We start from the raw sequence: 23,507 nt of genomic DNA, 5'->3' as shown, positions 1-23,507 counted from the left end.
ACAAACTGTACATCGACGGCAGTCTATACGTCCCCAACGAAAACAATGAGGAAACGCTCGGTGCAGAGGGTGGAGCTAACCAAGGCGCAGAGATGTCCAGCGAGGCACACCGCGGTCGCCCCGTCCCGAATCGTAGCCGACGCGGAAGTGGCCGACGTCCAGCGGTCAAAAGATTCCGTAGAGGATCAACGCCGACACACTAGGAAACCGCAGGAGAACAGAAGCGTGACGAAATCCGATTTCTCGCTTTAAATGTCTGCGGCATAAACAAAAGACTCCAATATAAGGAATTTACAGACTTTATAGCAGAATTCGATGTTCTGTGTTTTGTGGAAACTAAGACCGATGATTCAGATGAAGTGAATATTCCTGGATATACCACTTTTCTGAAAAACAGAACTAATTTGTCGAAAACGAGATCAGGTGGTATAGGGCTTCTAGTTAAGGACACTTATGTAAAATACATTAATGTAAAAGAAACAGATTGTAAATACGTTTTTTGGTTTAAAATGAGTAAGTTGCTGATTAACTCCAATGAAGATGTTTACTTTGGAATTGTGTATATACCTCCCGAAAACAGCAAATATTCATCTCCTGATTGTTTTTTGGAAGTTGAACAGGAGATGCATGAAATAACTAAAAATAGTAATTATGTTTGTTTATTAGGAGATTTTAATGCCAGGGTTGGAAAACTACAAGACTATGTTGTAACTGACGATTTTTTAGCAAATAGCCAAAACTGTAATAATGTTACTCAAAGTGTAAATACAGATGTCAATTTATTAGAAACTTTTGGAATCCCACTGGTCAGAACAGTTAAAGATGTAACAATCAATAATTTTGGCTACAAATTAGTAGATTTCTGTATCAATAACAATCTTTTTATTCTTAACGGTCGATATGGAAGGGACAAATCTACAGGTGCTCTCACATGCAAGAACATAAGTACTGTTGATTATGTGATATCCAATGTACACTTATTTAATTTCTTAAGCAAATTTGATGTTGTAGATTTTTGTAATTTATATTCTGACGCACACAACCCCCTGTCATTCAGTGTAACGGTATCTCAAAGTGTTCAAAGTAACTACTCAGAGTTTGAAACTCAAGATCAACCAGGTGTGAAGTTATGGTGCGCAAACAAAGCAGACGATTTTCGTGCTAATATAGACCGCTGTAAATCTACAACTGAGAAAATTGAAAAAGAAATTGGGGATCTAATGAACTTGGAAAATGGGCTGGAAAAAGAACATTTGAATAATGTAATGGCAAAAATCTGCAATGTGTTTTTAAGCGCAGCCAAAGAATCATTTGGGATTAAACATAAAATTCAAAATGCAAAGAAAAAACCGGATAAACCTTGGTTCAATCGCTATTGTAGAACAGCGAGGAAAAAATTCCACTTATCTAAAAGAATGCATAATAGAATTAAAACCCAAGAATCTAGAGAGAAATTAAAACTAGCTAGCAAAGAGTATAAAAAAGTAATGGATTCATCAATCAGTAAGTACAGACAAGATCTATCTCAGAAAATTAAAAATTTGCGAACAAATAACACGAAGGAATACTGGAAAATATTAAATAGCCAAAATAAAAATGACACATGTACAGCTGATTTAAATAATCTGTATAATTTCTTCAAAAATATCAATGAAGTCGATGTAGAGGAAACAGATTCAATTACATATAATATCACTGAACAAAGTAGATATAATGAAATACTTGATTGTCCAATTACGCAAGATGAAATTTTGTCGGCAGTAAAAGACCTAAAAAACAACAAATCTCCTGGAAGCGATCACATTCTTAACGAACATATTAGTACCACTATTTCATTGTTCTTGTCTCTGTACGAGAAGTTGTTCAATCTTATCTTTGACTCTGGGATAGTACCGGAAGAATGGCTTGTAGGCATTGTTAAACCTATTTATAAAAATAAAGGAGATCCAACACAACCTGAGAACTACCGCCCGATCACATTATTGAGCTGCTTAGGGAAACTTTTTACGAGTATTTTAAAAAAACGATTAGAAATTTATGCAGAAAATATCAGTCTGATTAATGAGAGTCAAACAGGTTTCAGAAAGGGGTATTCTACTTTAGACAATATATTGATTTTGCATTTTCTGTCACAAGTCCTTATAAATAGCAAACAAAAGTTATACTGTGCATTCATCGATTTTAAACAGGCTTTTGATACCGTATGGAGAGGCGGCCTTTGGTACAAATTATTTTCAAACGGTGTTAGTGGGAAGTGTTTCAACTATATTAGAAATATGTATGCATGCATAAAATCAAGAATTAATGTGAATGGTGTGTCTTCTGAATTTTTCAACTGCAATGTCGGGGTTAGACAAGGTGAAAATCTTTCACCTTTTTTATTTTCATTGTATATCAGCGACTTAGAAAATTACCTTACAGAAAGGAATGTTAACGGTTTAGAGAATTTTTCTAAAGAGATTGAAGATGATCTTAACATTTTTATCAAGCTGTTTATTTTATTTTATGCTGATGATACGGTTATTATGGCTGAAACCGCATATGATTTACAACATGCATTAAATGAATTTTCTGTATATTGCAAAACGTGGAAACTCCATGTTAATGTTAAGAAAACAAAAATTGTCATATTTTCAAAAGGACGACCACCCAAACATACATTTAAATACAATGACGATGTTTTAGAAACTGTAAAAGATTTCAATTACCTTGGTATTATATTCTCAAGATCAGGGTCATTTTCAAAGGCCAAGAAACACTTATGTAATCAAGCACAAAAGGCAATGTATGGCATTATTAGAAAAATTCGTTTATATAATCTATCTCTGGACTGTCAGTTAGATCTGTTTGATAAAGTTGTCGTTCCTGTTTTATTATATGGATGTGAAATATGGGGATTTGAAAATATAGATATTATTGAACGTCTACATTTAAGATTTTTAAAATATATTCTAAACTTAAAATCTAGTACACCGAGTTTTATGGTATACGGGGAAACTGGACGTTACCCGATGTATGTGCGCATTTATACAAGAATGATATCTTACTGGGGAAAAATGATACATGGAAATGAGAATAAGATCTGTAGAATTATTTATTTACATCTTTATAATAAATACACTAAAAATGGGATTAGTAATCCATGGATATCTTTCATACATAATATTCTTAATACAACGGGTCTCTGTAATATTTGGACTAATCAAAATTTTCATAGTGTTAAATGGATTGCAACCACAATTAACCAAAAGCTCAAAGATCAGTTTTTACAGAAATGGTATAGTGATTTGAATAATTCCAGTAAAGGTATTACATATAGAATTTTTAAAACAAAGTTTGAATGTGAAAAATATTTAACTATTTTACCAAGAAAATTTAGAAATATCTTCTCAAAATTCAGGACAAGTAACCATCGTCTTCCGATAGAGATGGGTAGATGGAATAATGTTGAAAGAAATGAAAGAAAGTGCAATCTATGTAATAATAACCAGATAGGAGACGAATTCCATTATTTACTGGAATGTAATGCATTATATAAGATTCGAAAAGATTTTTTGTTGCAGAAATACTATGTTCACCCAAATACAATAAAATTCTGTAATTTGATGACAAGTACAGATCCAGCATTTTTACGAAAATTGTGTATATTTATTACAAAGATTTTTGACACTGTCTGTCCTCCTGTAATCTCTGCTCGTCCATAATTATTGTAAATATGTATATATGTACCTCTTGTACCATTGTATGGTTTTTTGAGAGAATAAATGAATGAATGAATGTCAATATCAATGTAGAAATAGTATTGAATTTATTGGAATTAATGTTGTTTTAAGATAAAATATCGATAGGAACATAAGCCCACTAAAAATTTTCGTCAGTGATTCCTGATATCTATACACTCGTCTGTGATATCTAATACTTACGTATACCTACTTTTTCACTTGTCAGTGATTTATACTTGTATACTCGTCCTTGATATCTAATACTTACTTATACACTCGTCAGTGAGGCAGCATATCGTGTAATTAGTATCCTTACATTCCTGTTCATGCCCGTACTGTTAAAAATATATACTTCTATATAGAAATAGAATTTTTTTAATTTACTTCTGCTTTGACTTTATGTGATGGTGGAAAATATCCATCAACATTGTGTTGTATTTGACGAATGTCTTCAGATGTATTAATGCAATAATAACTTTACGGCGTTTGATTTATAAGTTTTCAGTGTGAACCTTTATGCACGTAGTGGTTTTGTGATCCTGATGATAAACACATCCTGTACAGAAGGAGTAACTTCTGGAAGGGACACAGACGCCGTGACTACATATTGGACAGGATACAAACGTTCCTGAAATTTAAAATAGAATATGTTTTCAGACGAATAAGAGCTTAAATACAGTCACAGTACAGAAATAATTTTCCATCACAAAATCCGTTTACTTTCCATGTAAGTATGTACGATAATTTCAAAATGAAATGCTCCACAACTACGATAATTATTTCTCAGTTTCTGATTTTTGTTTTTGTAATAAATTATACAGTGCTATTCTGTACTTTGTTTGTAAAATATTAATTTTAATTGGAGTTGATCTCAAATCATTGAACATGTAGCAATTATAATATTCACCCCTACTAATGTTATTGTGATTTAAATTCATGACACGTGGTTTAGGTTTACCTATTCAAAGGTTATAAGGTAGATCCGGTTTTATAAATAAAATTGGCAGTAAACAGGAAATTGCTATAGTCTGTTTCTTCTGAAAACATGTCCTGTGAAAAATGTGTTTCCACACCTTTCTGAAAGACTTTCATGATTTTCAACAGAAATGGGTGGCTTAAGGGGGGGGGGGGTAAATACTAATTAATACATCTTATAGTTAATTGCAAAAATTGCAGCTCACTAGCGACCGATACCCGATACTCTGGTAAAAAAAGTGTAATATCATCTTCACTGACAAACCTTTGTTTGCCTTATATGGCTATTGCTATTAATGCGCACAGCTTACCACGAGCAACTGACCAATTATTAATTGAATACGTTTACGCCAAATACATGTTTACATGTTACTTCGAACACGTGGTTCAGGTCAATCTATGATCATGTCAATGGAGTGCAAAATAAAAAAAATGTTTTTATGAACAAAATGCAAACATTAGAAACTAAGAGAAATATCACGGGCGTTTTTAATTTGTTGTTTAATAGAGAAAAATATGTTTAATAAAATTTATACGTAGTTAGTGTCAAGTTCAGAACACCAGAACTTCAAGGGTAAGGAAAGTGAGCAGCTTTTCGTATGCATTTAAATGGACAAATATTTTTTTACAGAACTATACTCGTGATCACGTGTGTTGGCCAGGGAATCCACCTGGCAATTGTATTCACCGATAATACAATAAAGGAATTTATCAAGTGTAAAATTCCTGTAGTATTCGTAGTAACCCATAATGCAATTCTCATTCAGCTGACTTGTCAGTTAAAGCCACATTGGTGCCTCATTTGCTAATCTGACGCCCAAAAATATTGTCCCGGTTCCCATGCAAAATATTTGTCCAAAAAGAAATTTTAATTCATGACAGCAGAAAATTGTATCATAGAGAATACTTAAAAATAATTTAAACTTGAATGAATTCAAGAAAGATCGATTGAAGTTTATTTCTACAGAATGATATTATAGGGTGGTGAAAACTAAAACGCAACATAACTTTGCTGTTTACCATGTCTCCACGTGCTAGTCACTTCCTAGCCACATTTCCGTGAATAATTTACCCTATCTCGCTGAAGTCTCGCTAACTCTCGACAGAGCCACTGTCAGAGCTACTCTGAACTCATCGGATTTTATAATTTGCAGAACACCGAAAAAGAAAAAGTTCCGAACACATTAGTAGGGGTGATATTTATCTACTGTATTTCTTCCACGAACGTTCTAATGCTATAGGACCATACCAGAGCTGTGATTGTATTGATTGTATATGTAGTTTAACGTCCCTCTCGAGAATTTTTCACTCATATGGAGACGCCACCATTTGCCGGTGGAGAGCTGCAAATTTTGTCCTATACTCGGCACTCAGGGCCATTGAGCAGGGAGGGATCTTTTTCGTGCCAGCACCTACTGCGACACGGGGCCTCGGTTTATACGGTCTCATCCGAAGGACCGGTCTCCACGTCCCGCAATGGGATTGGAACCCGCGACGTAAGGTTTGACTCCTTACTTCGCGACTCTAGAGCAGACGCTCTAACCACTGCGCCACGCGGGCGACCCATAGCTGTGAAGTTTTGAAATTTCAATAATTATTGAAATAGTAATCTTACATTGTAAATGCAGTATTTAACAATATCACCTGATGTGTGGATAGTGTTTTACCCCTCATCTTCCCAAACTTTTTAAAATAAGTTTTAATAAAAATACACCGCTCTGACAATTACCTAAGCTTACTAGAATAAAAACTGACTGCACCGAACAATTTATGATTGGTTTACGGAAAAAAATACATTTTTGAGAATTGACAGAGTAAATCTATTCATGTCAATATCTTATCTCTACGACACGTTACATTATTGTCTGGTCCTGATTTTTAAAAAAGAAGGCTAGAAAAAACTTCTAACGGCAAATAAATATTATTTGGTCCAGCATAGTTTTTTAACCTATTTCGAGTATGCTGATTCCGAAAAAATATGCTGGCTTTCATGAAAATGGCGTTAAAGAGGTCAAAATGGCGATTCAAAATGGCGGACATCAAATTTTTCTAATTTTCTCTAAATATCCTTCAAAAAGGAGAAATAATGCGTGAATATCTCACAGAGTGTAATAAAACTATAAAAATATAATAGAATTCTAACATTATTAGTTTAACTAAGAAAATTTAGTCGTTTCTACACTTAATTCGAATTTTCTCTGATTTATTTGTCTATTACTTCTATACTCTTCTTTGTTCAGGATTTTACATTTGGAAATATCCATACACTGCAGATTTGTATTTTTCCCTTACATCTCACTATTCTACAACTGAATGATGATGCAGCTGTAAGTTAAAAGTCAAAATGGCGATTCAAAATGGCGGATATTCATTTCTTTTTCAAATTATTTTTTACTGTCGTTTACATAGGAGAAAGGATTTGTGAATATCTTACTGAGTGTAGTACAACTGTGTAAAATGGCAATAGAACACTGATTTTATCACTTAAATTCGGAAAATTAAGTCAATTAAATTTGAAATGTGTTAATTAGCTCAACATGGCAACTCAAATGACGTCTTATACACCCAAATTTCGTAAAATACTAAAAACTGCCTGATTCTGATTCGAGAAAATTAATTTACAGTTTTTTTTTTATTCATAAAATAATGTTTTTAAAATGCAATGAAAGTTGGAGGATATTTTTGTTAATGACTTAGGATTTTTTATAACACGGATTTTTGTTTAATTACTTCTATTATTAAGATAAATTTTTGACAATTCCGTTTTACCTATTTTACTTTTTCTCTGTCTCTCCATGCTCATTGCTGTTTTGAGGACAATATAAAAATTAAGCTATCCCAAGAGCAGTATTCCCCGAGCATTAAGGCGAATGAACATTGTAGTTCGAGGGTTGCTAAATCATATCAGTTGTTAGAAATTCTTGATCTATTTTTTATAGTCCAATGTAGAAAAAAAATGTTTATGTTCATGTGGAAGGTCTAGTGCAACATAACTTAGAATGATTTTTAAAATGATGGATCACGACCATTTAGAGGACTAGTAATTGTTACATCATGTAAATCTGAATATATATTATAATATCCAAATATAAATATATTTATTATGAATTATCAGTATAATATACGTAAACCATAATTTTTCTTGATTGTCCAGCTCTGATTCTGTGTCCCTACATTTGCATTTTGTTATTCTCAGTCAAAAAGTCAACTGCATTCTCAAATATTTTACGTTGTGAATGGATAATTTTGTATTGAACAGTGTATATAAATTAAAAAAATTAAATTTACAAAATATGAAAGAAGAAAATGTTTGTGTTTACACCCCCTCGATTCTTGATACAACCTTACACTACCCTAACAAAGAAGTGTGGACCAAGCTGCCTTGTAAAGTTTTTGGAGTGTTCAAGAAAATTTTGTTGTCAAGAGAAGTGTTGACTAGATCGAAGTCAAGAATGGCTTAGGCCTATTGGTACGAAAGCTTGTAAGTGTTAGGAATCACGAGGAATCTGCAGGCGCTCTTAAATTGTATACTTATACAACTCTTCTCACCAAAATATACATGCACACAATGTGATTCCAGATGATAATGTTTGAGAATTTTCTTGCTAACAGAATGACCTTTCTACCTTAAAAGACAACAAATCTATACGCGGTCACGAAATAAAGAGCTACATGTCTTGAATATCAGAGATTTTTTTTACATTCCCCACCCCACCCCGCATGAAAAGCGGGAGGGTATAAAGTAATCGATATGTACGTCCGTCTGTTACGGTTTGGGCTACCAGTCTCTTATCTGCAACTTCTCTCTCATTCCACTGAATGAAATTTGATGAAATTTCACAGAATCTTAATTACATATTAAACATTGTGCACCTCATCTTTTACCTTTTGATCTGACATATATTTTGGCTTCCCCATAGCAAAACATGGACACTGTCATTATATTCATATGGGAGACGGGGGTATCATTTAGTGAGCTAATTGCTCACAGTACCTCTAGTTCATTTTGCATAAGGTTTTTGAAAAAAATAGAGTTTTAACATTTGAACATAAATGTGTTGTTTCTTGAGTGTTTATTGATTGATTGTATAATGTTTAACGCCGAGTCGGCAAATTTGCAGCAATGTTTCGGCGGACTATCGGTTTAAATAATCGGTTTTTGAAGGATTTTGGTTTCTCTGGCTGCCCCCAGTGGGCTTACTCTTTTTCGAACTCCAGAGAAACGATCTTTTTACGTGCAAAGGGGGTTGTCATCCTTGACACGGGGCACCATTTTACTTGAGTGTTGACAATACCAAAATTCCGAAGAGAGACTGAAACATTTAGCAAATAAACCTGGAACAGAAGATGTTAGGGAATATTACTAAGTTCTTATAAGTGCTAAAAAGCTGGAACAAAGTGTTCGATGGAATCAGACAAGAATTTCTTCAGTTAAATATGATGGTGTGCTGAGGGAAGTTGAAGTAGAAGTGCGATTTGATCATGAGAGGATTCAGGAGTGAGTTTAGGTGGACGGGTGCTCAAAGGCTTTGGAACACGGTCAAGTACGAGGGGAAGAATTTGGAAACTCTTAAGGTATACCTTTACTCAGATGACCAAAAATTCCACTGATAAGAACGAAAAACCACCTATTGCACATTGTACACCTATGATTCTTGTGTTAAATTTTAATTTCAAATAACTAGGTCAATTACCTATTTTTCATGCTAGTGGCCCCTGAGTATTTCTCGGGAAATACCTCAATTTTTCACACTATAACCATTTTTTTCTATACACACAAAATATTACAAGCAACTAAACTCTTTAAATAATGAAATATTATAGCAATGGAACAGCGTTGCTTCATATAAAGAAAGGATTGGAGTTTGGACCATAAATATGATAATCATTCAGTCCGAATTTCCTCTGTCATATTTATATTTTTTCCCAATTTTAAATCGAATATTACAAAAATCTGACTGATAAGAACTCTAAACTATGGATAGCCTCAGATTACTTTTAATGCTCTAATTCTCATGGTATTAATATTATATGGGGTCAATGATCAAATTATTGAGATATGTTGTGTCGAATGGCTTTTGTACATATTTTTGAATTTCTTTATTTCACAGCATTCAATTATTTGAAATAATATATAAGCTTTAACACATATAATATTTGCAAAATGATGTTTAAAAACACATGTAACCTTTATTTTGTGATTAATATTGCAAGAAATAAAAAAAATGACAAAAATGGAAAATTAAAAAATTCAGTCCGAATTTCCTCTGCATTACCTTACGTTGACTTTTGTTCCTGTATATTTTCTTTAAATAATAAAATATTAAATTTTCAAATTGATTTTGATTTAAAACTTGCTTATTTTATCCATTTAGAACAATTTTTGATTTAAAATATTATACTTTATAAAATTTCATTTCTGTTTTCTGAAACCTGAGTAAACGTCATCCTTAAGTCGAGTTTGTTTTAACTATTTCCAGAAAATATGAATCTTTTCTAGTATTTTTTGTTTGTTCATATTTAATGGACTAATCAATATAAAAAAAACAAACTGTAATTTATTTTCTGCAAAACGAATCAGAATTCAGCAGTTTGAGTATTTTACAAAATTCAAGTGAATATGACGTCATTTTGAACCGCCATTTTGAGCTAATTAACACATTTCAAATTTGAACGACTAAATTTTCCAAATTAAAGTGATGATATTAGTGATCTATTGGAAATTTACATATTTGTACTACGCTCAATAAGATATTCACAAATCCTTTCTTCTATGTAAACGAGCCCCGTGGGGATCTGGGTTAGAATAGGTCGTCAGTACCCCCTTGCTTGTCGTAAAAGGCGACTTAATGGGGCGGTCCTTCGGATGAGACCGTATAAACCGAGGCCCCGTGTCACAGCAGGTGTGGCACGATAAAGATCCCTCCCTGCTCAAAGGCCGTAAGTTCCGAGCATAGGCCTAAATTTGCAGCCCTTCACCGGAAATGGTGATGTCTCCATATCAGTGAAATATTCTGGAGAGGGAGGTTAAACAGTATACAATCAATCAATCAATCTATGTAAACGACATTAGGAAATAATTTGAAAAAATTGAATATCCGCCATTTTTAATCGCTGAATTGACTCTTAACTTACAGCTGCAGCATCATTCAGTTCTAGAGTAGTGAGATGTAGAAGAAAAAATACAAATCTGTAGTGTATGGATATATGCAAATGTAAAATCCTGAACAAAGCAGAATATAGAACTATAGACAAAAAAATCAGAGAAAATTCGAATTAAGTGTAGAAACGACTAAAATTTCCGAGTTAAACTAATAGTGGTAGCATTCTATTATCATTTTTATACTTGTATCACACTCTGTGAGATATTCACGCATTATTTCTCCTTTTTGAAGGATATTTAGAGAAAATTAGAAAAATTTGATGTCCGCCATTTTGAATTGCCATTTTGACCTCTTTAACGCCATTTTCATGAAGGCCAGCATATTTTTTTCGGATTCAGAATACTCGAATTAGGTTAAAAAACTATGCTGAACCAAATAATTATTTGCCGTTAGAAGTATTTTTTCAATAAATCGGACCAGACTATTATGTTACATAGGGATTTGATGTTACTTTTTATATGTTTATTAGTTTTTGATATAATAATAATGATAAAACTTTATTTAAAGAAGGTAACCTTGTGGAGTGCATGCACTTTTCTTCCCCAGGGCCCTCTCAACCTCAGGGTTGTTCGAAATGTGCGTGGACGATGTCAATCTTCGTTATACTACGTTTCGAGATATCTAAAATAATCTCAATATCATGTGTAAAAAAAATTCTTTTGTTGATTTATAAAGTTTCATTTCAATAGATTTAAGAGAAATCAATTTACTCCATTTTAAAATCAATATGTTTTGTAACCGCGGAGCTTACTTAACAGCAATGTAACGTCAAAAACTTAGCGTCAAGAATTTCTGAAAAATACTATCTCTATATATTTTACACAGTCATTTATAAAAACATTTTTCTAGCACTTGACATTTTTAAGTCATCCTTTATGTCACTTTCGGATTTTTTTTTTTTTTTTTTTTTTTTTTTGATTCAGGTCTTACGGAGAATATGACTACAGTCATTATCATATTTATTCAGTATGCTGTTTATGAGTTAATTAATTTTGACCTGCTCCACGATCCGATTTTTAATTCTGGATAGGTTTGGAATAAATCATGATAATTTAAAATTGTTCAACACAAATCATTTGGATTAATTGATACAATATTTCTATCGAAATTGGTTAACAGATGGCGTTAAATAATTAAAATATGAAAAGAGTCCACAAATTTTTCGAACAACCCTCGTATACTAGTATTTCAATTACAAAGATATCGTACAAGGTACAATTAAACATATCTAACAATAATAGGCTTAAGGAAGTATTTCACAAAATTATGAGTAGAGTGGCAATGCACAGACAATTAACAATCACACACAATGTAGATACAATATCAAAATCTTATTGTGCTCAAATAGTTGTGCGACAGCTGATGATGTAATTTTCAACATTCAACATTCAACATTTTCAACATTACACTTATATGCTCGTAGAGACTGAGAGAGTCTAATGTGTTGAGGAAGTTTATTTATAGATGTACACCTGAGTACTGAAAAGAGGTCGGGGTCTTGAATAAGTTTGTACGAAATTTTGGTTATCTAAGATCGTAATTAGTTTCAGATAGCAGGTTATAAGAAGTTGAGGAGTGAAATTCAAATAAATTTCAAATATAATGGGGCGTCATTCCGCTGAAAATTTTGTATTTGTATGGATCAACTGGCTCATAAACTCTTAGCCATCGATGTTTCTCAAGCTCAAGCAGTTGTTTAGAGGAAGAATCAGGTCAAGAATAATCCTGGCTGCCCTTTTTATAGTTTAAATAGATTGCCCATGTCCTACTTGTATTTACACACATGGCACGTGTCACGATTTACAAAGTCACAGAATTCTCCATGACAATGGGGACAATGAACATTGAGATCTGCAATATCAGTAAATCTGATATAATGTATGTCTAATACAAAATAATGAATAACTTCACAAATTTAAGGATTTGTGAATAGAAATACATCTCAAGCATTATATCAGTAACGACACTGTACCAGTAACGTTGGTTTCTTTGCTGGTAGTAGGATGTATAGATGAAACACCAGGATAAAATGATCCAAATGCACGTGCTACAATTATTATAAAAAGGTTTAGTTAAAAAGTCACTGAAAGAAACATAAAACTAATCATATAATTCAAAACCTGATTAGAAATGCCAGGAAATGAGTGTCGTTCACAAACAATAGCTGAACTATTCGAAATACTTTGGACCATCCTTGTACTCTTATAAAGAAATACATGAAATGTTTGTAAGAAAGAAAAGACGAAGCAGTTAAATTAGTTTATGAATTGTTATTATAAAAATTAAAAGTATAATTTTAAACGGAATATCTTGTTTAAGGTAGTCCGATCCTCAGGTTTATAAAATTAGCAGTTAACAGGTTGGGGGAAACGTAAATTCCGCTATAATTGTGGTATCTCACTACATTTATTATAGTGCAATTACGCTTTATTTCCTGCCGTGGTTACCCTCAATTTCATCCAATATCATGCAAGGTGTTTGAACCGCAAGTCATGATGGGTACTAAAATGAACAAAAACTGTCATGTTTGCATGTTTTGAATTTTAATAAATTTTTTACCGTTGTGTTTAATGATGAGAGCTGTCTTTTTTTATGGAAGAGGCCGATAATAATGGGTCTTTACGGTTACCATAACGGGCCTCCATACCCGTAACCATGCAGACAAAAATAATCTTTTTCTTTTTTAATTCCATAAACCCTTTCCAGTGCGAGTTGACAATTGTAACAAGCATCAATTTGTGCGCATTAATAAGGAATAAGTGAGATTCAAACAGGCTGAAATACCCCGCAGTCATCGGTTGCTATGTTAAAAATGCAACTTCTGTTAAAAAAAAGACAGCTCTCATTATTAAACGCAACAGTAGAAAATTTATTAAAATTCAAAACATGCAAATATGAAACTTTTTGTTCATTTTAATACCCACCATGACTTGCGGTTCAAACACTTTGCACGGTATCGGATGAAATTGAGGGTATCCACGACAGGAATTATAGCGTAATTTCACTATAATAGTGAGATACCACTATTATAGCGGAATTTACGTTTCCCCCCAACCTGGTTAAGTAATCAAAAATACTCATTAAAGTTTCTCTGAATCCACAAAGTTATGTAAATTTATCCACAGTATTTCTTTAAAGTTATAGATGAAAGTAAATCATAATCGTATATTAGAAAATTTAAAATCTCAAATATTTTTGCAGAAAAAGCGAATTGGAATATAAGCAATGCATTTTCTAATTGCAAATTGATCAACAAATATATTTTAGGTTAAAAAACGATAGGTATCCAGGCATTCCAGAGAAATTGCCATGATTTTTATACTAATTTGGTATTTTTTCTTCTATTTCCGTCATGTATTCTATAATGCAGAGTGTAAAAGGCTTTTGCTATCATTGCAAGACACCATAAATCACTTCTGACCGTTCACGGTAGCTCGGTCGGTAGAGCACTCGCTCCGTGATCGGGAGGTCGTGAGTTCGTATCTCGGCCGCGACTGACCCAGTCGATAAAAAATGGGTAGCAACTGTTCCTTCGCCACCTTGCGCTCGGCACTTTGAAGTGAAAGTTGCAGGTCCTTCGGATGAGATCTTAAAAACCGAGGCGGCAGGCGTTGGCACGATAAAGATCCCTCACTGCTCAATGGCCCTGAGTGCAGAGTAAAGGTCAAAATTTGAAGCCCTTCACCGGCAAACGGTGACGTCTCCATATGAGTTAAAAATTCTCGAGAGGGACGTTAAACAATATGCAATCAATCAATAAATCACTTCTGGGCTGGGTTCAAGAAAATCTTATTTCTCTAAAACTATTATTTTTTTTCCCCTTTTATGGGGTACAAATGTCAACTTTTAAAAGACCTTTTCTGAGACTTCCAAACACCCCGAATCTTATAAAGATGAATAAAATGAAAATTGTTGCATGAAAAAATTTAATTTTCAAGGTTCATTTTGATGCATTTCAATTTAAATACTAGGAGACTTATTGTTCACAGAACAATAAGAGGTCTCCTCACCTTCTTTGGATCTTAATGTTGTTTTATATCTGCCTCCTTAAAATTAAATTCCATGAATAAGAAACCGAAATTGTTTTAAAGGATAAAAAAATGAAATTTTAAAAAAAATGACATGACCTTGACCTCTGACCTTGAAAAATTATTCAAGGTCAAAGGTCAAGAGTTACAATGCAATTGACCCCATGCTTCTACGACTTATATTTTACAAGTTATAAGGTTTTATATTAAGTACAAAGAAGTTAAAGGGCAATAACTCATATAAGGGGTCATCAGATCCTTTCGCATTTATACAGAACCTTAAGACATTAGTGAAAGTTTGGTGTCTCTATGGTCTATAGTTTGGGAGGAGTAGTGATAACAAGGTTTTTCGCACAAGGGGCAATAACTTTTAAAAGGGTTAATCTTTGGGGACAAGAATGAAATCTTTGAAATAGTTTTAAGAGAGCATAACAAGGATGCATATACATTGAGTATATGTTGAAAGACAAAAGAGATATAAAAAGAGCTAAATTTCTGATTTTTGGAATTACCTTGACATTTGACCTTTACATGAATTTTAAGGTCAAAGGTCAATGAATCTTATGCAGTTGGTCTCATGTCTCTACGACTTGTCGTTTTGAAAATTTTTAATTATTTGTAAAATTCAAAAAGTTTCAGGGGCAATAATTCATTGAAGGGGTTACTGAATACTTTTGCAATGAATAGATTGAAAAGTCCCCTTAATTAGTTGAAGACCTTGGTGAAGGTTTCATACCTTGGTTTATGGTTTCAGAGGAGTAGCGATAACAAGCATTTCTTGCAAAAGGGGCAATAACTCCGAAAGGGATCAAGGTTCATTTACGCAGGGTCAACTGCAATAATCTTTTGCAAAGTATATTCTTATGGACTATAAATCTTTTCGATATATCTTGAAACTCAAAATTACACGGCGGAAAAATAAGAAGAACTAGTAGACTAATTGTTCTCGAACAATTAGAGGTCTTTCCATCTTTTTTAAATTTCTTATTTTTTCATATTTAACTCTTTTAAATAAAGTTTCATGAAAAAGAAACCAGAAAAGACTTGAAAGATAGAAAAAAATGAAGATTTTAAAAATTTTTGAAATGACTTTGACCTTTGACCTTGTAAAAATAATAAAGGTCAAGGGTCACATGGTTATTGACCTCCAGCCTTTACTACTTATACTTATAAAGTTATGAGGCTTAATAGTAAGTGCAAATACATTAAAGGGCGATAACTCATATAAGGGGTCATCAGATCCTTTTCCACTGAATAGACTGAAGTTGTGCCTAAGGGCCCTGAAGACATTAGTGAAGGTTTTGTGTCTCTACGGTTTACGGTTTCGAAGGAGTAGCGATAACAAGGTTTTTAGCACAAGGGGCAATAACTTTTAAAAGAGTCAATCTTATGGGACAAGAATGAAATCGTTGAAAGAGTTTCAGGAGTACACATTAAAGTCAGAAGATAGATAGTGTATGTTTAAGGTCATAAGAGCTATTTAAAGAAAATTATCCCTTATATTTGGAATGACCTTGACCTTTGACCTTAAAATGAATTTAAAGGTCAGAGGTCAAGGAATCTTATGCAGTTGGTTTCATGTCTCTACGGCTTCTCGTTTTGAAAATTTTTAATTATTTATAAAATTTATAAACTTTCAGGGGCAGTAATTCATTGAAGGGGTCGAAGAAAACTTTCGCAATGAATAGATTGAAAAGTCTCCTAAATTAGTTGAAGACATTGGTGAAGGTTTTGTATCTCTACAGTTTACGGTTTCGGAGGAGTAGCAATAACAAGCTTTACGGTGAAAGGGTCAATAACTAAGTAAGGGGTCAAAGTTCAAACATAGGGGGTCGTTTTTCGGAATAACTTTAAATATCCAATATGATGAACTATAAAGTTTTTCAATAAGTCTTACGGTCTCAAAAGCTAAGGTGAGAAATAAAATAATAAGAAACAGAAGCATTTCAAGAGGTCTTTCCACAGAAAGGTAGAAAAACCTAATAATAAGGAAAAGAAGAAACAGAAGAAGGAAATCAATATATCTTTCCACAGAAAGGTGGAAAGACCTAATAAGAAACAGAAGAATACCAATAGGTCTTTCCACGAAAGATGGAAAGACCTATAAAGAAGAAACAGAAGGAAATCAATAGGTCTTTCCACAGAAAGGTGGAAAGACCTAATTAGTATTAATTTTTGGAGTTATTCTTCCTGATGGAAAGATGGAAAGACCTAAAAAGAAGAAACAGAAGGAAATCAATAGGTCTTTCCACAGAAAGGTGGAAAGACCTAATTAGTATTAATTTTTGGAGTTATTCTTCCTGGCTGAGAATCGGATATCCTTAAGAATCAGTTAATACACGTTAAGTAGTCTAACTTGATGAAATAAAGGGAGATGTACCTATGCAGGATTCGTCACTGCAGCAGAGCGTGTTGTTGTTATCTTTGCAATGTTCCTACAATACATATAATGTAGAATAATCATATTAAAAGGGCGTCTCAGTCGAAATGTATATAATCTAAGTTGCAAGTTGTTATAATTAACTATAAATCACTAACTGAGCGTTTAATTTCAATGTTTCTCATTACACTTACATCTGAATTGTGAAATATTTCATATGTATATTATATAGACCTACATTTCCATTCAAACAATGAACATAAGGTAATTGTCCTTGATGTAAGTCGATTCTACATATGTGACACGTATCTCGATTGACAAAGTCACAGTCATCTCCGTGGCAGATAGGGCAGTGTACCGTAGAATCTGTATAATAAACAGCAAGAAAATGTGAAATCCAGCAACGCTGTAGCGTAAAGTGATCGAGGAAATACCTGTTTTCTTTATTGACACATTTAAGTTTTTTAATATATATGTTGTTGTTTTTTTTTACTTTTTGAGAGAAAGAGATCACCTGTATTAGTTAAGTGTTGGATTGTGGTATTGGTAATGTGCAATTCTCTAAAAAAGGAAGCTGAAATGAAAAATCTAAAATGACCTTTTTTTCATTTGAAAAAAAAGTTGAAAAAATAACTAGAAGTAGAGTGTATTTACCAACACAAGATTCAGTATCACAGCAATGATGATGAATGTCGACGTGACAATGTCCAGCCTGTAAATGTTATTTTAAAAAGTTTCATCATCACAACCTAGTGTGTTTTTTTTATGAATTCCCAGGCTTGCATTAGTGATCATTAGTTGGATCTGTTTTAGAGAAATAAGAGCTCACAAAAAGACAAAATAAATTGTTGGGGTATTAATGTAATTATTAAGATATTTCTTTGGTCCTAAAATGCAAATCGAAGACTAAAACATAGTACTAACGATAAATCTTGAACTGAAAACTTCAAAAATAAAATAACATATGTTGCGAAAATAACCCTTTATACGGATTTAAGGCCAAAGTTTTAACATTGAATAATCAAAATTTGCAATTTTAGTTTTACATCAACATCATTTCACCACATGAAAATTATCTCGGCTCATTTGATTCAATACTCAAGTGCTTGATCTTCTGTATGAAACATATGGAGATAACGAACAGTATTCAAGATCAAATTTCCATAGAACAATACAAAACAGGAGAAGGACAAACACGGACCTCCTAAACATCGGAGGTGGACCAGGTGCCATGGAGGAGTTAACGTCTCCTGTCCATCGGTCACACCTACCGTGTACCTCTTTTCTTGATCGGCAAATAACGGACATATCCGACGTTAATTCATTGTGTAAAAAAGAGTAACAATTTGGTACAAAAACGTCAGTCAGCATTTGACTTAATGATAAATTGTGTTTGCTGACAAGGTCATAGTATCGATCGTAGACATTACGAAATGATGACTTCAAACGAGTCTCCTGATATTCTAGTTTCATTAACTTGTTTGTCAATATTTTTTCTCCCACTTGCTGAAGTTTCCTCTGAGGTGTCCGCCTTGACGATTTGAACCGTTGTATCTCCTGTTTTAGCGTATTAACTTCAACTTCTTTTTTCTTCAACTCTTCAGTTTGATTCTCAGCAGTCATCTGAGTTATAGCAATTAAATGTGCATCAAATTGGACTGAAGCTTTGCAAATCCGGTATGTAAAATGTTGCCATCCTTCATGGTTTTCTCACTCAAAATCCTTTGTTTTTTTTCTGCTCTTCCAATTTAGAAATGACACTTTCATAGTTTTCTATTTTGTACTGTAGCTTCTTGATTACCCTAGTCTTTGCATCCGCAGTTCAGCGTTTGTTTGTAATGTAGAGGTATTCGCCGTTTTGGGTTTGACTGCATTGTGAGCAGTGCACAAACTTGTATGATGACATCTTTGATTTTGAAATTGAATTTAGACTGACATTCTGCAAAACAATGTCTGCGTAAACAATTAAGGTCAGACGATACGTTTCCCAAATATCTGTTTTGTATATCATCATACTTTATGAAAAATATACAAAATCTTTATTACTTTCTGGTTTCTAAACCGGTTTTTAATTGTTTTGTAAATTTGAAACAATAAAATGCGATTTTGGCAAACTAAGTATTTTTTCTAAAGGATTATATAAAAAATGCCATCCTCTGGTTTCTCACAAAAACGTCTGGTAAGGTACCTTGATTTCCTGTGATTAAACATGTTAAAATAGGAATTCTTCAATGACAAAATCTTGAAAAAAATATATATATTATTGAGGAACGTCTCATCTGTCCTTAAAGCACAGTTTGCCTTGTCTGACAATTTTCATCCGGTCATTGTGTTTTGTGTTTCTTGTACAGCCACTTGAATGATGCGACTCTTTGCAAAATGCACAGCAAACGTGATGATTTTTATGACTGTAGTTCCGTTGTAGTTGCCTACCACTTGTTTCTGAGTTTATGTAGAAAATAGCTGTAGCACGTTCTGATGTTTTGTCCATATAAGTTCCTGCTTATAGTATATCAAGTTCCTTGTGAAGAGCCTTTCGTAAGTCACATAGTAACCAGTCGGTAGATCCATGCTCACGTGCCAGATATTTGCGTTATTCACAAGATAATTTGATAAAAATCACTGGTACTAGATTGATTGATTGATTGTATAATGTTTTACGTCCCTCTCGAGAATTTTTCACTCATATGGAGACGTCACTGTATGCCGGTGAAGGGCTTCAAATTTTGACATTTACTCGGTACTCAGGGCCATTGAGCAGTGAGGGATCTTTATCGTGCCAACGCCTGTCGCTGACAAGGGGCCTCGGTTTTTACGGTCTCATCCGAAGGACCTGTAACTTTCACTTTAAAGTGCCGAGCGCATGGCAAAGAACAGTTGCTACCCATGTTTTATCGACTTAGGTCATTCGCGGCCGAGATTCGAACTCACGACCTCCCGATCACGGAGCGAGAAGAGAATCGTATGTTTCCTGAACTTGTCCTTAGAATTCTAAACCTCTGACATATGTCTCCACTTGGTCATGAAAATGGTGCAGGCTGATATTATTCTTGGAAGCGGTAAGGTCTAAGAGCATTTGCATTTAGGACTGAGTTATCTTGTGGTTTTTGTCCAAAACTTTCTTGTATAAGCTCAATCGCTCTGTTGTAGTTTGCATGTGTGAGTGCAAATCCTGAAATGGTGTTTGATGCCTCTTCTGCTAATTAAAGACTTTAAGTAGTTTAACTTTTGTACTTCAGTCAACGTGTTGTTGCTATGAATTGCCGGATTGAATGAATCCCAGAATGACTGCCACTCCTACATATTTCCCTCAAATATAGGCAAGTTCAGTTTGGGTAGTTTGTGAAAATTAGAACTGTTTGAATTTGGATTAGGATGAAAACTTGTGAAGGACTGATGAGTTCTGGAATTTTCACTGAAATAATGTGATGATTGACTATTCCCTCCTAATTGCGAATTTTCATCTTGATGTAAGAAACTTCTTGCATTTGCATTTAAACTCGATCTTTTTACCAATAACCGTTTCTTACATTTCCGCATTTAAGAATTAAGATTGAAATGTACGCATCTGTTTCTGATAGAATTTTTTCATCAAGATCTCTGAGAATTTCCTGTTTCTCTGTCAACGTTGTCAAAATTGAATCAATTTCCTCTGAATTTATATTTTCCTCATCCAGTCTTTTCAGAAGTCGTGTAACTGTACTTCTTTGTCCTGCTCGGACTGCCTTCAGTGTAGAAGTCTCCTCATTCGTCACGGCATCAATGTTAGAATGTAAAACCAATAGGAAAACACGTCTGAATCGTATAGTGGTTTACTTGATTCTGAACATGTAATAAACATAACGTCGTAGTAACGTCTATGACGTCATAGCACTGTGACGTCATAGTATGGTAAAAGTCTTTTACATTAAATCAAGGTTAATTAGAAAAGTACTATTGTCTGTTGTATTCACAACAGAGGCAAACTATTGACAAAAGATGGATATGGAGATAACGAACAGTATTCATTATTTGGGCCATAAAACAAAAAAAAAAACAAAAAAAAAATTTCTACAAATATCTTAGTGAAAAAAGACCCAGTTTTCCAGAGAAGACCCAGAGTTTGTAGACCCAGAGTTGGAAAAATATTTATGAATGTATCTCTTATAGACATAAGAGATAAAAACATAGACGAATTTAGCCATAAACTATTGAATAATATATTATGTAACAATGCTTATCTGAGAAAGTGAAAAAAAGATATATCCTCTATGTGTGTACATTGTAACAAAATAGAAAATGCAAAACCTCTGATTTTTGAATGTGATAATGTGTCCAGTACATGGAATACTAAAAGCAGTTTTTTATCATTTAAAGTTCAGTGGAAACATATTGTTGTTGTGTTTTTCCATGAAAAAAAAATGATAAAACTAGATCTCTAAATTTTTTTATTGCGTATGTGGCATATAGAATTTATAAACATAAAATGTGATTTAAATTGGAGTCTTTAAGTGAAACTGAATACAATATATACAATAATGTAAAAAAAAAATTGTTTCTACACTTCTGTATTACGCTTTCTATATGTTATAACTGAGCTTAGGATTTTTGAAAATCTTTCCAAATTATTGTGAAAATTATATATTCTGGTATAAATACTACTGGGAAGAGACCTGTCTTTCTGTAGTGCTGTCAAAAGGGGGGGAGTAAAGAGACTGTGAAACGTATCTGTGGCTCTTTCGGTTGACAGCTACACTGAAATTATAATCTTTTCCTTAATTCATGATGTATACTGTATATATATATTTTTTGAAAATAATTATACTCATAATTTTTTATATAATTTATAACATCCTGCGTGATGTCATAGGGACAAAATTATCATTATTTAGAAGGAACTTAGTCAGGGCCCCATTTTTTTCTTTCTTGGTGATGTTAGTTGATATGTTGTTATAGATTAGGTCTGGGAAATAAAATCGTTCAAAAAGAAAAAAGAAAGTCCATAAAACAATACAAAATAAGAGCAGACAAACACGGACCTCCGAATCATCCGAGTCGGGATCAGATGCCATGGATGAGTGAGCATCCCCTGCTGACCGGTCAAACCTGCCGTATTCTCCTTGTCATGATCGGGAAATAATGGAAAAATCCGTCGTCAATTCAATGGATACATTATGGACTAACAATTAATATAAAAAAAAACGTCAGTCAGAATTGACTTAGTGATAAATTGTACGAGAGTTGATCAAAGAGTAATGTCACTGTGTCAAAATCTATAATATTTGGCGTCATATTATCAAATATAATATACCAAACGATGCATAAAAATAAATCTTATCAAAATTGAAAATTTCATTAAATAAACTTGAATTAATTTTATAGACGTTTAAATATTAAAGATAAGGGGTGTCACCGCGTCACAACTAAACGTCACGTTTTAAATTGTAAATTGTTAGAATGAAAAAAGACAAAAACATTAAAAACAGCTTTAAAAAACATATAATCGCCCAATATTTTAAAAGACAAAATTTTACATTTTCTTTTCTCATGTTGGAATTTAAATGACGTCATTGCTTTTTGATTATAAACATTCCTGTTTGAATCTGCTAGATTGAAAAGAAATGTCGAAATGTACGGTCGTACGTAGATCATGCTGTTGCATATCGGATCAACAGAGATATATATATATATGATTCGATACACAAGAGCATGCTCTACGTATGAACAATTTCTAAAACGAGGTAAATTATTCACAAGCAAGGTGATGAAACAAGAATATCAGCAGTCTCGTTTAAAGTCATCATTTCGTAAGTTCTATGGTCGATAAAATAACCTTGTCAGCAAATACAATTTATCATAGAGTAAAATGCTGACTGACGTTTTTCATACAATAATATCCCATTATTTATACACTGAATTGACGACGGATTTTTCCCGATCATGACAAGGAGCGGGTGTGACCAGTCGGCAGGGGATGCTCACTCCTCCATCGCACCTGATCCCACCTCTGATGTTTCGGAGGTCCGTGTTTGTTCTGCTCTTATTTTGTATTGTTTTATGGACTCTGAGACTGAATACTGTTCGTTATCTCCATATCCTTCTTGAAGTCATCATTTTGCAAGTTTTTTGTCGATATAATATTTTTTTCTCAATATTTGTACATGAATAAATTTATGTTACAACTATATGCGTTTTGCTATTGACAAAGCTGTACATGCACAAAATGATATTTGTAATGCTATTAAAGTCAAATAATTCT

At 33.3% G+C, this 23,507-nt stretch overlaps 1 long non-coding RNA gene across 1 annotated transcript; it reads right to left on the bottom strand.

Moving 5' to 3' along the window:
• Positions 1-12,634: 12,634 nt before the first annotated feature.
• On the bottom strand, positions 12,635-17,622 carry LOC134260221 (uncharacterized). The gene is made up of 4 exons (XR_009990491.1): positions 17,508-17,622; positions 17,270-17,324; positions 12,834-12,908; positions 12,635-12,712 (listed from the first exon to the last, which is right to left on the bottom strand). It is a non-coding gene; the product is annotated as an uncharacterized LOC134260221 (long non-coding RNA).
• Between the last annotated feature and the right edge of the window lie 5,885 nt (positions 17,623-23,507).

This window comes from Saccostrea cucullata, unplaced genomic scaffold, assembly GCF_032062105.1.
Source record: "Saccostrea cucullata isolate Sc308-1 unplaced genomic scaffold, CSIRO_AGI_Scuc_v1 ctg915, whole genome shotgun sequence".
In the NCBI taxonomy this organism is placed as follows: Eukaryota; Metazoa; Mollusca; class Bivalvia; order Ostreida; family Ostreidae; genus Saccostrea; species Saccostrea cuccullata.
Note: the sequence above shows the minus strand (reverse complement) of the source record. Positions and strands in the feature narration are given on the sequence as shown.